The sequence below is a fragment of the Trichechus manatus genome, unplaced genomic scaffold (genome assembly GCF_000243295.1).
Source record: "Trichechus manatus latirostris isolate Lorelei unplaced genomic scaffold, TriManLat1.0 scaffold00121, whole genome shotgun sequence".
NCBI classification, from domain to species: Eukaryota; Metazoa; Chordata; class Mammalia; order Sirenia; family Trichechidae; genus Trichechus; species Trichechus manatus.
The window spans coordinates 1959592-1968786 of record NW_004444057.1 but is presented as its reverse complement, the minus strand read 5'-3'; the positions used below and the strand labels follow the sequence as shown (position 1 = coordinate 1968786).

General features: G+C 41.8%; 1 protein-coding gene across 3 annotated transcripts in view; it reads right to left on the bottom strand.

Annotated features, from left to right (window-relative positions):
- Positions 1–1903, bottom strand: part of CSNK1G3 (casein kinase 1 gamma 3) — a 167747-nt gene extending 165844 nt beyond the window's left edge. Inside the window, exon 1 of one of the 3 annotated variants that reach the window (XM_004384283.2) lies at positions 1442–1903. The gene's annotated coding sequence lies outside the window, so the exon portion shown is untranslated. The remainder of the gene's footprint in view (positions 1–1441) is intronic. The other 2 variants (XM_023738677.1, XM_023738674.1) reach the window with 2 other exon arrangements.
- Positions 1904–9195: the final 7292 nt, after the last annotated feature.

The window sequence follows — 9195 nt, the reverse complement described above, 5'->3', positions numbered from 1 at the left end:
CTTAGATGGCCGCTTGCAAGCTTTTAAGACCCTAGACACCACTCACTGAAGTAGGATGCAGAGCATTTTCTTAATAAGCTTTGTTATGCCAATTGACCCAGATGTCCCCTGAAAGCATGGTCCCCAGATCGCTACCCCTGCTACTCTGTCCCTCAAAGTGTTTGACTGTATTCAGGAAACTTCTTAGCTTTGGCACAAACCAGATCTTTTGCTGGAAAATGTTTTCTTAAACTGTTCTCACAGCTTTCTAATTCCAAATTATTCTTACAATTTTTGTGATATTTTTCTTCCATAATTTATTTATTTACAAGAAAAGCCAATATTCTTCAAAGAAACATACATGACCTTAAAAATTAAACATTTTTAGTTAAAAAGAGTATCGCAACTTAGTTTACTTCAAAATCTCTTACTACCTGTGCACAAATGTCATTCATGCCATTAATTTCTTAACTTACTAAAAATAAGTTGGCTTCTAATTTTTCAACTTAAAGTAGATGTTCTAACAGAGGTTAAAAAGGGGTCACTGACGACCAGCAGAGTTAAAGCTAATTCACAACGTGTAGCAACAGCAGTTATCTCCCACACAGACTCTTTCCTACCCATTAACTTTTCCTTCTTCCATGAAACATGAGGTGGGAGAACTGGAATGATCATGACATAGGCCTAACTACCCCCACGAGCACACACACATCTCCATCACCACCCCACTGACAAAAAAACGTGGGGGCTGTGTACCAAGAAAGCCGACGCTTCTGTGTCACTTCCCCCTGCATGTGGGATAAACAAACAAATCAGCGGCGTAACAGTAACCATCAGACTAATTTTGTTAACCCTGACTAATACCTCGGTTAAGTTCTGAGCTGAGTCAAAAGCTCTACCCAACAGGCAAGTCCCTGTCTCCCTTAAAACAAACACTCCAATGGGAAGTTTACCCCTGAACTGAATGCTGGCCCCTGACATCTCCTTCCAGCACACCGAAGCCTGTCTCCCTCCTTCCCAAAGCTCCCACTCAGAAGGTAATTGTCTGCATACAATCAAGGAGCGCAGGGCGCTGCACTTCAACAAACCCCTCCCAAAAGTAGCCCCTCTGCCTTTTCCCAGCTCGCCCACGTCCCACCAGTCCCCACTCCCGCCGCACCACTCCGGCAACTTCTGCACCCAGCCCGACCCGCCGCCCCGGGCCCCCTCCCTGCCCACCTAGCCCTCTGCGCCCTCATCCTTCTACCGCGGCCCTCTGCAGCCCGCGCCTCCCGCCCAGGTCCTCATCCACCCCCAGGTCCAGATCCGCGGCGCCACCCCCGCCGCACCCCACCCCACCCAGCCCGGGACCCTTGCCCACCTAGCCCCACCCGGGAGGGAGGAAGCTGCGGCCGTGCCGAGGCTGCCGCCGGGCGGAACCAGCTGGCCAGCCGGCTGGGCGCGGATGCGGAGGAAGCTTTACCTTAAAGGCGCGGCCGCGAGCGAGGTCGGTCCCGGGCGCGGGCGGCGTCCCTGGGTCAGTCAGCAGCGGCGGGGGCAGCGGCGGCACATCACACTCGCCGACCGCCGGAGGAGGAAAGCGAGCCACGCAGGGAGGGAGCGAGCGAGGTAGGGGGGAAGGAGCGAGCTAGAGAGGTAACGCAGCTTGGTTCGGACTCGCACCCTGTACTAGTGTCGGTGCCTCCTACCGCCGCCGCTGGCCAGAAAGTCGCCGCCCGGGTCGCTGCTGTCGCCACCGATGCAGCCGGGAATGAATGCACAGCAGCGCCTCACTTATCCGGAGGTCAAACATCCTTCTACCTCGGGCATCCGGATCGTCGCCGGACCCGGAAGTGAACACATGGGAAAAAAAATTAATAAATAAAGGAAAGCGTCTCTCTAGCGGCGGCGGCGGCCCGCAGACTGCCGGCGTCAGCGAAAAGAGCCGAGCAGAGCCGAAGATTACACCGACCTGTTCGGATTGGTCGGCTCGCGGACCGGAAGAAAGGCAGTGCGCTCATTGGCTAGCAAGGTCGATAAAACAGCCAATCCACCCACCCACGCTTGCCTCTACACGAGTAGTTCGTGAGGAATCCTGAGTAGTAGTTGTACGTATGGGTGCGTTTCTGTGGATGGGACCATGGGAGGAGCGTTTTAGCGAGGTCTACGGAGAATGCTGGGGAAAAAAAAAAATGCTCCCATGATTTAAGAGAATTACTAGGGAATCCGCCGCTTGAGAGAGCAAAGGACCATTCTGCCAAGTCAGAGGGTGCCGAGGCTTTCCAAGGTCTGCACAGGGCTCCAGGTCCCAAGGGTTCGTAGGGCTTGGCCTGGGGAAGTGTGATATCGCTGCATTAAGATTTCCCCATTTTCATTGTGACCCCACTGCTGTATAAGGGATTCAACTGCTTGGAAATACGAATTGTAGCTCACATTTGCATATCCTTTTGCTGTCTAAGGAAAACTCCGTGTGTGAGCTCAGGTAGTCCTCTGAATTACATAATGTGATAACGTATTATCTGTTTTTCCAAATAAAGCTGAAGTTCCAAGATGTTAAACATCACTCAAGTTGTCAAGTTGTAGAACACAAGCTGGAACCGATGTTTTCTGACTCCACTTTCCAGTCCACATCGCCCACATAGAAAAGACAGATTACATACAGCTCTTGTAGTTGGTTGACTGGCATGAAGATAGGTCAGTTTGGAAGATCTTCTCTATGAAAGCTAATCCACTATGAAAGCCTTATAGAGGACTCTGAAATCATAATATTTTTAAATTTTTATTCTTAAAGTGTCTAAAGTCTTACCAAAGGCAAGCATTAAAGAATGTGTGAAGAAAAATCATAGCCCAATGCTCTCTTCGAAAATGTTATTTCATTTATTAAACATATCTTTATATTCTTGATTTTCTCACTGTATCAAGAAGCTTGAGCCTTGAAATTCTTCCTCACACACACAGAGGAAAAACTTAAAAAGCTCCAATGAAACAAATGCACTTTAAAATAATGAAGGACTTATTTCATCCTCCCTATCTTACCAGATCGTAACCGTTGGAGGGGTGCCTTTTGTTTTTGTTTTTGTTAATTCTCTTAACCAACTGGAGGTTAAGAAGTGACTGGTATCACCAGTCTTAGAGGAGGCAGCAATAATAAGAGTACTGGTCCTGTGCTTACCACATCACCATCATTCTGTAATAGACTCAAAAACAGCTAAGATTTATGCATGCTCAAACTTGGGAATAATTTGCATAGTCAAATGATATATTCCAACATTTCTGATCTATCTCAGGCCCCGGTACTAGGCAAGAAACAAAGTTAACCCTATCTCACAGAATAGAAAAATGTCTGCAATACGGGGAACTCTAATATATAAACGTCCAAATATTGTCATCAACTCCCAATAAACCATTTTATACTCTCTGCTTCAAAAAACTGGTTAGATAAGAAATAACTTCTACCTACACCTCAAAAAAACCTTTTGCCATCAAGTCAATTCCAACTCATGCTGACCCTATAGGACAGAGTAGAACTGCGCTAAAGGGTTTCCAAGGAGAGGCTGCTGGATTCGAACTGCCGACCTTTTGGTTAGCTGCCAAACGCTTAACCACCCTAAGTAAATATTTGCTCCGTCAGTTAGGCATGCAACAACTGTAATGATTACTAAGGAAAACAGGAAAAAAAAACAACTGAAGCTTTACCCATATATTTCCATAAACATTTTTTTTTTTTTAAGTTACCTCGAAATGATACAGCCAGAGATTATCATGAAATTCTTAGGGGGAAAAAAGAAATTATCAGGTAGGTAGTTTGAGAAGAGAAGAAGAAAGCAGAATGTCTTGAATCCCTCAACTTCACTTCTGAGCCTGTGTAAATGTTCCATTAGATCTATTTCATGTTTTGCTTCTTCACTTCTGTTACTATCTCTCGCTCTCACCCCTCTGCTCCCTAACAGACACCTCAGCTGCCCCCCAACACAATACACACAAGCACACTCCCCCAAAAGTGGAGAGAGTACAAGATTAAGGCCTTTGATTAGGCTTTTAAGCAAGAAAATTGTTCCATTTCCTCTTTCTCTCACCTAAAATCTTACAGCTTATGGAGGACGGAAAAAGGCCAGTCAGTTTTACTTTCCGCAGAATCTGTGTACTATTCTCGCAAACAAAGCATTTGTAGGACATAAAGAAAAGCATTTTGTCAACAGAGAAATTTGATAAATGCAAGCTTCCAGTGTACCACTAAAGATATGACATCATTAACCCATAGGTTTATGCTATAATCATTTTCTCCCCCCACCCCCAATTTATACTGTTAAAATGCTCTCCCAAACCAAACTTGTTTTGCACAAATTGATCAACAAATAGCAAAAGCAAAAAACAAACAAAAAAATGCAAAAAGCACCACAGATTAATCTAGCACTCTACTTTGTTGATATATTATACTGATATTAGATATGTGGCCAATGTGGCTGAGTTAAATTATTCCGTATGATTCTGACAATAACCCTACGAAATAATAGGGCAACAGTTATTGTTATCCCTCTATTAGGAATGAGGAACGATGGCCTCAAATAGGTTAAATGATTTTCCCACAATTACACCCAATTCATAGTGGCAGAAACAGGTTTAATATATGAATTTGTTTGAAATGATGATGTGATAAGTGACAACCTGTTAAATATAAAATAGTAAAGTATGAGGTTAAGATATTTCCTAAAACTTTTCAAAATAAAACAGGAGGAACATTTTCTTCTTCTATTTTTTTTTTTTTTAGTTAACTGAAATGGTAAGCCTAACATGGTAATTTACTAGTTGACAGAGGAATGAGGGCTGAGACATCACCAAATGTACTTATTTCTATTTCAATATTACCCTTAAGGAAAACTACCTGGAAGAAAGATGTGATTAAGAAAAACGTAAATGGTCATGTAGAAACAGGAAGAATGTGAAATAAGACATTGTAACAGTAACCTGGCACTGAGAACAGAGAAATACATTTCACTAAGACCGAGAAAATAACTTCTCCAGTTAAGCCTGTAGTCAAGAGGCGGAGGTTGGAGGGGGAGGCAGAAAGGATTCTGAGAGAAAGTCAGTCACATATAGCAGCTAGATCAGATTTTTGGGAAGCCATCACTTAGTAACCTCTTCTTCATACTGTAACATGAGTACAGCTAGAAAGGGTCAAGACACTGGTTCATACCATCCTGAGGAGAATTATTTTAAGTATCTTGTAAATGTAAAAATGAATGTTTGAGAATCACAAAATTTTCCTGAGAGACTTTCTTATACTTTACAATACTAATCTTTAATAATGTTTAAGAAAATCACATCATTAGGACTCCTGAAAGAGCACTTTCTGTGTCGAGATTATAGAATCTGTGAATAAAAGAGAAAGTAAAGGTTAGAATGTTAAGGGAAGACAATTTGTGGCCAACATAATGGGAAAATCTCACAGAGAAAAGGTTGCATTCTTAACAGAAAGAACTTCAATAAAGAAAACAGTCTATAGAGAAAAGCTACGGATACCATGGAAAGTGTAAAATTTTCCTGCCAAGAGTGGCTACATGCCTAGGTAGGCAATTTAATTTTTGTTTTTTTCCATTAGCAGATCTGAATTTTGGCAGCTTTTATACAATTTTGGCTATCTGAAGAATGCTGTTTTATGATAAATGCAAGAGTTAGCTGCAGCTGTGATTTGTGTGTGCAATGGTTTCAAGAACAGCCTCAATTCTAGGTAATATATGAATATGAGGTTTAAAGATGATCATAGTTATTAGCCCCTACTCCATTTTCCCTCCCCATAGTTACTCTACCTCATGAGCCCATCTCAGTTTATGAGCCAAACCTGACCAAGGCAAGTGTCTCATCAGCCCTTACCCGTAGGAATGGTGTAGTCCTCTGGCTGAAGATGTAGAATGCCTAGTAAGAGCTCTGGATTATAGCACAGACTTCAAACTGTGCCACTCCCCTATCTCCCTGATGTTTTCTCAGCCTGTACTTCTCCTTTTGGTTTTCTTTCCTGAATGAGACTGGAGCCTTGCCCAGAATCCCAAACAACAGTGAAACTTGTAAAACTTGGTTTAGAATTTTTTTCACTAGTCCCAGTTCTGACTAGATCCTGGTTCACTGGCTGGGGTACTGCTATGGTGGACTATACCCAAACTATTCTACAAATATCATCCACTGACTAAGCTTACTGTTCCTTATTCTAGGTAAGAGCACACCAGTGCCAAAGCTTACCTAAAACATGTCTGAACTTCATGTGCCCTTTGGACAGTGAACAGGGAACTACTATGTTTGGGTCAGCCTCTGTGTCTAATTTCGTTTCCTTAATTAGACGAGGAAACTTGGTCATGCTTGGTCTCAGCTTCATCCTCCTCCTCATCAACCAGTATGGCTAAATTCCTGGCACAACTTCATCATCCCACCTGTTCCTATTATACTATTGATGTTGTATCTCATTAACTTAAGGAACAAGATCACAAGGTCAACAGAAGTAAAAATTGATGGGAAAGGTTACCTTAGAATTCTCACTTCCGTTTAGTTCTCATTCTACTTCTCCTGTAATTGTTATTATACAACTTTTCAGTAGTCTATATTCATTTCTTGCACAAGCTATTTAAGCATTCTGAACCTCAGTTGGCTCATCTGTAATATGAAGAATAATACCAACATCACAGTGATATCATGAAGGTTCCATGCAAAGGTATGATACATGTAATGCACTTACCATTATGTCCGGCATATAGTAAGTACTAAACAAATGGTTGTTTTTAGCTACCATGTAACTCCTAGAAATCTACATTTGGCACCAACATAAACAGTGATCAAATTTGAAAACATCTAGTCCCAAACTGTTTCCTAACTTTAAAAGCCCAAGACCCACAGAATAATATTGGTGGCCCTGGGGCAACACATTATTTGAATTTGTTCCAGGCACTATTTTTCTTGGTTTTATCAAGTGTATTGGACATTCATGATATATTGGCTGTCCAGAAACACCTACATTTCCCTTTGATGCATTTATCCTTCCCACTCTATTCAGTGAAAGGAATTCTGTTTTCCTGTAGGTGTGGTATGAGGTGAGGGAGGAATGACAGTGGGCATATGGCCCAAACACTGCCAATTGTACACTCCCTCCCAAGAATTTGAATCTTGAGCAGAGGGACTTGGAGACTAAACACAGGCAGTAGATATAACCTGCTTCCCAGCCTCTGGACCATTTTGGATTCTGACTGGACCAGGTCCTCCAGGTTCTTGTCAATATTGTGAGACACCTATTGCCTTTCATTTTGCTTGAATTATTCAGAGTATATTTCTTTGCCTGCAACTAAAGAATCCTGATCACTAGGCTTTCATTCCTGGCTTTTGGTTCAGCTCACCCCTCAGTCTGTCCATTGGGTATCCATTCCTTGTGTGGCCTGACTCTGTGTTCACTCTGTGACTCTATGAACACCTGAACTCAAAGCTGTAGTTCAATCCTATTTTACATTTTTGGCTTCACCCTAACATAATCTCTGATTGTCTGACTTGTTATGAGGCTCCCTGGCTTCAGGCTTCAGTTCTCCTAATTGACAAAGCTGGCCACACCTGCAAAAACTTTGTATTTCAGTGCAGACACCTCCTGTCACCAGGCAGCCCTACCTCAGCTGTCTGCTGAAACTCTGTCAATTGCAGACCTAATCCTTTGGACTGTGACCTAATGCTCTGTGTTCTGTCAGCTTGAGTGACCTGATCTAACAGAACTTCAACTAAATGCCAGTACTTACTGCTTTCTACCGTTGTTACTTTGATATATACGTATTGATATATACAGTGAAAACTGTGAGAGCCAGAACTTGACAGGACTGCCTTGTTTTTCTGGGTCTCACAAGTTTTCTGCCTTTGAAAGGGTGCAGTCTTACCACTTTTCTATCATTTTAGTGGAAAATATTCCTGTTTTCCTTCTCTGACAGGTTTCTGCCTTACACAGGTTTTGGCTTTTGCAGGTCTTACCGTATTTGTCAATTTATATTCATAATAAAAGCCAATATAGTTCTGTATCTCACTTCTATTACATATACAGTCATGTGCTGCATAACGTCCCTTTGGGCAATGTCTGACCGCTATATGTCCATGGTACCATAAGGTTATAACAGAGTTCAGAAATCCCAATTGGAGGACGGGTTGTAGCAGATATAACTGGAGGTAGCAGACGTAACTGGATGTAGCAAACAAAATAGCTTCCAGCACGCGACATGTGTATCTCACGTCTGTTGTATACAAAGCAATTGTGCTGCTAGGCATACAATGGTGCAGTACACTGCAATATAGCTTTACTAAGTAAGGAGTCCCTGGATTATGAACGTCCAACTTACATATAAACCGTAGTTATGAATCAACCCCGTAAAGCCTACTATGTTAAAAATTCAAGGTACATACAATGGTTCTTAATAACAAAGGGCAGCTACTTTTCGACATGCATCAAAACATTATTATTAATGTAAATTACTGTATGATTATGTTGAAGATGTTTTAGTGTATCTGAAGGTGTTTCTTTAATGCTTTTATGCATAGAAAGGTATGTTATATAGTATATACTAAGACAAACACTTGACTAACTGACGTTAGATACAAATTATACTTAACTGTTCCGACTTAGGTAAAATTCGACTTAGAGACAGACTTAGGAATGGAATTCATTGGTAATTTAGGGACTGCCTTAATGTAAATGGTGTTCACACATGTCCAAACCACATAACATCCTATTTCACAGAACATATTGTGGACGTTAAGTGACGACGCGTGACTGTATTGCCTGTGCTCTTTTGAGCTTGTTGATTCATATCAATGAAGAGAAATTGACTTGGTTTCTTTGCTATGAAATAAATTCTGTATTCCAAAGTTACTATAGATATTTGGGTACTGGGACGTTAGCCACTGTTTTTGCAAGCTGCTTAATCAACTAGGTCCTGATTTTGACACATTAAAAGGAATCAAGTTATGGAATGTTTGAGCTACAAACTAAAGCTGCAGTCTTCAGCTTCCGCCTACACGCCTTTAAACAAGACATCGTTATCTCACTGGAAATTTGTTATTTCCTGTCATCACTAGTGTTGAAGAGCCTACTCTACAGAGTCACAATCAAGGTTGCAAAAAATAAAATAGAGGTTGGCTTTAGAATTCATTTCCAGGTATCAGAAAACTCAATTGTCTATGATTAAGTGCTAATAAATGTTCATTATTAGTGTTACTTGACTCAAC